The sequence below is a fragment of the Triturus cristatus genome, chromosome 2_2 (genome assembly GCF_964204655.1).
Source record: "Triturus cristatus chromosome 2_2, aTriCri1.1, whole genome shotgun sequence".
Taxonomy (NCBI): Eukaryota; Metazoa; Chordata; class Amphibia; order Caudata; family Salamandridae; genus Triturus; species Triturus cristatus.
In genome coordinates, this window is record NC_140582.1 from 421,720,162 (window position 1) to 421,728,287 (window position 8,126).

An 8,126-nucleotide genomic window follows, 5' to 3' on the forward strand; every position below is an offset into this window, starting at 1 on the left:
TCCTTCTATGTCCCCCTCTCCCTTCCTCTCTGTCCCCCTCTCCCTCCCTCTGTGTGTCAGCCTCCTCCCTCTGTCCGTGTTCCTGTGTCTCCCTCCCTCTCTGTCCCCCTCTCCCTCCCTCTCTGTCCCCCTCTCCCTCCCTCTGTGTGTCAGCCTCCTCCCTCTGTCCGTCTTCCTGTGTCTCCCTCCCTCTCTGTCCCCCTCTCCCTCCCTCTCTGTCCCCTCTCCCTCCCTCTCTGTCCCCCTCTCCCTCCCTCTGTGTGTCAGCCTCCTCCCTCTGTCTGTCTTCCTGTGTCTCCCTCCCTCTCTGTCCCCCTCTCCCTCCCTCTCTGTCCCCCTCTCCCTCCCTCTGTGTGTCACCCTCTGTCACCTCAGCCCAGCTTCCTAGACACACACTTTTTCCAGTCCTTTGAATGGCCCTTGGCTTGTTGATGTGAGTTTGTTTCTGATCTCCAGGCACCCATTGGGTGTAGTGTTTGTGTGTGCGCTGCTGCTGTGGTTGTGTGTGCTGCCACTCTTTGACAGTGTTGGCTGTTCATTAGCTGCTGTCATGTGCAAAACAGTGCCTTCACCCCCATGTGTTGATGCAAGGCGTCCGCCATTTGCTGGCGAGTCTTTCCTGTGTGGGGACACACTGTTTGTCTGGCTGTGACCTGGGCCATATGGGCAGAGGGCATTGTTGTCTGCTTCTGAGTTGCACTATGTGATTTTTGGGGCCCACCCTCCCGCCATCCGGGTTACCGTGTCATGTGTTGGTGTCTTCTGTGGCCTGTGACTTGACATTGTCCAGCTGGGTGCATGGGGCATGGTGGCGGCAGTGGCATGTGCGTGTTCATGGAGTGTGGTTGAGTCATGCGATAGCTTGGGGTGGTTGCGTGCCTGTTAGTGATTTTGGTTGTGGATGACGTTCCCCCCATGTGCAGTGCGTTGTTTGTGTACTCACCCGGGTCTCGGAGTCCTCCTAATCCTTCGACTGCCTCCATTGGCTGTATGGCCATCACCCTCTCCTCCCAGGGCTGGTAGTGTACGGGTCTGCGGGAGGGCCCTCCTCCAGTGGCGTTGGCCTGGTTGTGTTCCTCCAGCATCTTGGCTCGGACCCTCCTCCACAGATCGTACCACCTGGATTGGCATTCCTGCCTGGTCCTTCTGGTGTCCCCAACAGCATTCACAGCATCGATGATGGTCTGCCACATGTCTGTTTTTGCTGCCATGCTGGTCTGTCTGACCAATGTTCCAAAGAGCTGTGGCTCGACTCTGAGGATTTCATCGACAAGAACCTCCAACTCTCGGTTACTGAACTTTGGATTCTTGGTTGTGGGCATGGTGAGGGGTGTGGATGGTGGGGGGGTGTGTGGATGGTTGTGGGTGTGTGGGTGTGGTTGTGCAGGTGTGTGTGTGTGTGAATGTGATGAGGGGGTGTTTGTGAAGGTGGTTGTGTGAAGGTGTGCAAGTGTAAGATGTGGTGAAGCTTGTAGTATGGTTCTGTGGTGTCTGGCAGCAGTGAGTCTGTTGCAAAGGCTCATGGTTTGTGTGTGTGGGCCCTTTTTATTGGTCCATTGGTGGGTGTGGCTGTGTTTGAAGTTTGGGTGGGTGTGTTATAAGGAGTGGTGGTGTTTTGGGCCTCTGTTTGTTTTTGGCAGTTGCAGGTCAGTGAAGGTGTTTTTTTAGTGTTTGTTGGCCATGTTTAGTGGCTTTGTGCCATTTCGAATAGTGTATTCTTGTGTTGTTTTTCTTTTGTCCTGGTTGTGTACGTGCGTTTGGAGCGTGTGTACGGTGTGTACATGGGCCATTTGGTTGTACGGTGCTGTCCTTGTGTGTGGCTTGGTACGACTCGTACATGCGGTTGTGATGTTGGGGCCTGGGGTGCGCTACGTACTTAGGAGGTTGTGGTGGGGGGGTACGACGCAAACGTACTGGGGTGTACATGCACGGGTGGGGGTTCGACACGTACAGGGGTGGGGGTACGACGCGAACGTACAGGGGTGTACATACACGGTGGTACGACACGTACAGGGGTGGGGGTACGACGCGGACGTACTGGGGTGTACATACACGGTGGTACGACACGTACAGGGGTGGGGGTACGACTCGGACGTACTGGGGTGTACATACACGGTGGTACGACATGTACAGGGGTGGGGGTACGACTCAGACGTACTGGGGTGTACATACACGGTGGTACGACACGTACAGGGGTGGGGGTACGACGCAAATGTACTGGGGTGTACATGCACGGGTGGGGGTTCGACACGTACAGGGGTGGGGGTACGACGCGAACGTAGAGGGGTGTACATACACGGTGGTACAACACGTACAGGGGTGGGGGTACGACACGTACGTACTGGGGTGTACATACACGGTGGTACGACACGTACAGGGGTGGGGGTATGACGCAAACGTACTGGGGTGTACATGCACGGGTGGGGGTTCGACACGTACAGGGGTGGGGGTACGACGCGGACGTACTGGGGTGTACATACACGGTGGTACGACACGTACAGGGGTGGGGGTACGACTCGGACGTACTGGGGTGTACATACACGGTGGTACGACACGTACAGGGGTGGGGGTACGACTCGGATGTACTGGGGTGTACATACATGGTGGTACGACACGTACAGGGGTGGGGGTACGACTCGGACGTACTGGGGTGTACATACACGGTGGTACGACACGTACAGGGGTGGGGGTACGACGCGGATGTACTGGGGTGTACATACACGGTGGTACGACACGTACAGGGGTGGGGGTACGACTCGGACGTACTGGGGTGTACATACACGGTGGTACGACACGTACAGGGGTGGGGGTACGACTCGGACGTACTGGGGTATACATACACGGTGGTACGACACGTACAGGGGTGGGGGTACGACTCGGACGTACTGGGGTGTACATACACGGTGGTACGTCAAGTACAGGGGTGGGGGTACGACGCAAATGTACTGGGGTGTACATGCACAGGTGGGGGTTCGACACGTACAGGGGTGGGGGTACGACGCGAACGTACAGGGGTGTACATACACGGTGGTATGACACGTACAGGGGTGGGGGTACGACGCGGACGTACTGGGGTGTACATACACGGTGGTACGACACGTACAGGGGTGGGGGTACGACGCAAACGTACTGGGGTGTACATGCACGGGTGGGGGTTCGACACGTACAGGGGTGGGGGTACGACGCGAACGTACAGGGGTGTACATACACGGTGGTACGACACGTACAGGGGTGGGGGTACGACGCGGACGTACTGGTTTGTACATACACGGTGGTACGACACGTACAGGGGTGGGGGTACGACTCGGACATACTAGGGTGTACATACACGGTGGTACGACACGTACAGGGGTGGGGGTACGACTCGGACGTACTGGGGTGTACATACACGGTGGTACGACACGTACAGGGGTGGGGGTACGACGCAAACGTACTGGGGTGTACATGCACGGGTGGGGGTTCGACACGTACAGGGGTGGGGGTACGACGTGAACGTACAGGGGTGTACATACACGGTGGTACGACACGTACAGGGGTGGGGGTACGACGCGGACGTACTGGGGTGTACATACATGGTGGTACGACACGTACAGGGGTGGGGGTACGACGCAAACGTACTGGGGTGTACATGCACGGGTGGGGGTTCGACACGTACAGGGGTGGGGGTACGACGCGGACGTACTGGGGTGTACATACACGGTGGTACGACACGTACAGGGGTGGGGGTACGACTCGGACGTACTGGGGTGTACATACACGGTGGTACGACACGTACAGGGGTGGGGGTACGACTCGGACGTACTGGGGTGTACATACACGGTGGTACGACACGTACAGGGGTGGGGGTACGACGCAAACGTACTGGGGTGTACATGCACGGGTGGGGGTTCGACATGTACAGGGTTGGGGGTACGACGCGAACGTACAGGGGTGTACATACACGGTGGTACAACACGTACAGGGGTGGGGGTACGACGCGGACGTACTGGGGTGTACATACACGGTGGTACGACATGTACAGGGGTGGGGGTACGACGCAAACGTACTGGGTGTACATGCACGGGTGGGGGTTCGACACGTACAGGGGTGGGGGTACGACGCGGACGTACTGGGGTGTACATACACGGTGGTACGACATGTACAGGGGTGGGGGTACGACTCGGACGTACTGGGGTGTACATACACAGTGGTACGACACGTACAGGGGTGGGGGTACGACTCGGACGTACTGGGGTGTACATACACGGTGGTACGACACGTACAGGGGTGGGGGTACGACTCGGACGTACTGGGGTGTACATACACGGTGGTACGACACGTACAGGGGTGGGGGTACGACTCGGACGTACTGGGGTGTACATACACGGTGGTACGACACGTACAGGGGTGGGGGTAAGACTCGGACGTACTGGGGTGTACATACACGGTGGAACGACACGTACAGGGGTGGGGGTACGACGCGAACGTACTGGGGTGTACATACACGGTGGTACGACACGTACAGGGGTGGGGGTACGATGCGAACGTACTGGGGTGTACATGCACGGGTGGGGGTTCGACACGTACACAGGTGTACATACAGGGGGGGTGTACATTAACGGGGAGTGCGACTCGAACGTATGGGTGCTGGGGGGAGTGTTGGGCGCGTATGCGGGGACATGTCTCCATGGTTGCAATGGGAGTTCGGTGCGGACGGTGTTTTTACCATACGGTTGTGAGATCGGACGCACGGGTTGGATCGTGATTCCTCGGTCGGACTTGACTTTTCACATTTGTACGGTAAATCGTCCGAGGACGTGTCGGACACATTTTCCGACCCGCGGACGTGTGGGGAAATATTCCGAATGCGGTTCGTATGGACTTTTTACCATGCGAATCGTGATTGCCAGTTTGTACGGCACTTGTACGATTCGTACGGTAAAAAGACCGGATACGAGTCGTACGGGCTATTTTTTTCCCGGATCGTAATCGGCACCTATATGTATGCTGCGTCACTTTTTGTCACTATGTATATGTATCTCCTCCAAACGTATCTCAGGTAGTTGCTGTTTGTTGAATCTCTGTGAAGAGCATTGATGCTTTAGGGTCAAGTCTGCACTATATAAGACTCAATAAATAATTAAAGGAAAGTTGATTGCTAAGTTTTTACATATGGTCTGGAAGTTACATGAATTTTGGTAGGCAGTGGTGATATAGCTACGTAGAGCAACTGGGACACTGCCAGAAAACAACAGAAAACATTGACTGTTAAGTGTGTATCCAGTGAATAGGCATAAAAGAAATGAATAGAAAATTAACATCTGTATGTTAGAAGTGACCATCTTTCATGTGGTATTTTCCCACATTTTTGCCTTTCTATGTTGAACTTCTTTTGATGACCTTAGGATTCTGTGCACTTTACCCCTGCAAACTGAAGGGAAAGAGCTTATGCTCTCCCTTCTAAAGATAGGTAAATTGGCACACACCTAATTGCCACCTTTAATTTACTTATATGTGCCTACTATATTGTACTATTTGTAACTAGGGCCTGTAAATTAAATGCTACAAGTGGCCTGCAGCACTCATTGCTCCACCCACCACAGTAGCACTGTGCAACATGTTCCCAGGCTTGCCCCTACAGCTTATGTGTGAAGTTGTAAACTGCCATTTCGAACTGACAAAATATACCTTTTAGCAGGCATAAAACTCCCATTTTAATACCTGTAAGTGACCACAAACGTAGGCCATAATTGACACTAGATCATGGTGCACAGTACTTAAAAGGTAGGACATGTATATTTAATGTTCTACATGTTTTAACATTGAAAAACTTTAGAAGTCATGTTCACTGTGGTAAGGCATAGCCCTCTCATAGGGGAAGACTGGGTTACATTATATCTATTCATAATGCTCAATTTTAGTTTGAGGGAAGCTAGAAAATTGATTTACGGACTCAGATAAATAGTAATGTTAAATACAACATAATGGTAAAGTCAAAATGTATGTTATTATTTTGATAGTAACACTTTAGAAAGTTGCCATTTTCCTGCTGAAGCCAAACGTGTCTTTCTGTCAGTGTCCAGGGTCATCTGACTGTTACTAGATCTCCTGTCATCCTATGTGTATTTCTTCAGACAGCAGACATAAGGCTTCGATGTGCAGAGGGGATTCTCCTCCATGAGCAGGATGGCCGGGGCGGTTGTTCCAGACCCTTCTTGCACGTGAAAGACTGTCTACTCTGTCTCTGACAGATGTAGCTCATACCGAAGCCTGCTTCTCTTTGTCTTGCTAGTCAGTCAGCTTGGCTCTGAACCCAGTGGGGGGCTATTTCAGAACTTGTTTAAAGTGCCCAGATGCAAGGGTTTGTCTATTACCATATCCATACCTCTGGGTGAGCACATGGAGCTCTGATCAGGGGAACGAAAATGTGGTCATGTTGGATTTAGTTGAGGACACTGTACGATAGCTTACAGTAAAACACACAAAGCACTACACACGTGGGTGGGGACACCCCTGTAAACTTCCATCCAATTGGTTAGTGAGGGCCAGGAATTTTCCCTAGCCACAGGCACTCACACAGAAGATGCCCGGCCTCATGGTATCCTCTTTCGCTACAGCCTGCACCCTTGCCCCGCTCGGGCAATCCAAGCTCTAAAAATGTGACTAAGTCACAAGGTAGAAATCTTTATTGAGCAAAGGCCCGAAAAGTATTTGTCCAACAAAGGACCTTATCTGGGTACAAAATACACATGTTTTCCACTCTGAGCTTTCTTGTCAAATGTTTTTGGCTTTACTCAGACCTTGTCCAGCCTCTATCTGACAACATGGAGGCATCTTCGGCCCCAGCCTGCTCCATTGCCTTGCTGGGGATTTTAACTTCCATTTCAGAGTCTAAGGGGCATATTATCAAGCACGACGTTTAAATTATTGCCGCTTTAGCGGCAGAAAACTGCCGCTAAAGCGGCGATAATGGGCTTGATAATATGCCCTTGAGAATTCCAATAGAAGCCCATGTTCTGGTGTGAACATGGGCTTCTATTAGAATTCACAAGGGCATATTATCAAGCCCATTATCGCCGCTTTAGCGGCCGTTTTCTGCCGCTAAAGCGGCGATAATTGTAATGCTGTTTCTTTCATAATATGCCCCTATGTCTGAAAGTAAAACTTTTCACTGAGACAAACTTCTCCCTGTATCCGGCCCTCACTCCATTGCGGCTGGCATTAACTTTTAGTTTTGTCCTGGTCAAGTGCTATCCGATGACTGAGGTCGTTTTGTTAATATATTTTCGCTTTACTTTGAACTTCAAACTTTAAAAACTCATATCTCCAGTTCTGTTTTATTTATCAAAATTGAATCTATTTTTCTAAACAGAGATTTCTTTTCTGTTGCAATTACACTTTATTACAGTTTGAATACTGCATACAATTTTAAACATTGTCTCTAAGTAAAATCTGACTCCTTTTGTGTCAAACTGCAGAGGATTACGAACAGGTTTATTCTGTGACTTTTGAGGTTCACCTTGACAAGGATTGTGTTTATTGTTTAAGGTGGGTTCAAAACTCCCTCAACTAATACTCCAATCTCCTACGCTGTAGGAATGGTGTTGGCGAAATGCCAGATTGCAATACATTGGAAAAGAAAAAGTGCACCGAAAAAATGGCATCTAAGAAAGATTTGTTTGAGTGGGCATTGACAAAGGTAGTCTATTTTACAGTCAATGGTAGAGATGAGAGTTTGAGTTTGAGTTTAAAAATTCTTATATAGCGCTCTTACACCAGCGGTTTCATGGCGCTGTAAACTGGCAGATCTCCTCTAGACAAGGAAGGGAGGTCGGGTAACAGAGGATTAAATGAAGATTTTGCTAAAGAAGTAGGCTTTAAGTTTCTTTCGAAACTGGGAGTATAGGGTTAGGGATCTGAGATCCAGGGGCAATGAGTTCCAAAGGATTGGGGCAAGAGTCGCAAATTTTGAGCCCCCCCACTTTTTCCGGCGAAACCGGGGAACTGTCAGGAGGGATTGGGAAGAAGATCGGAGCTCCCTAGTTGGCAAGTAGGGGATAATCTCCGAGGAAATGAATGCAGGGGCCGTACCCAATCGAGCCTGGTAAGTGATAGATGCAAGCTTGAATTGGATGCGTTCCCGAACT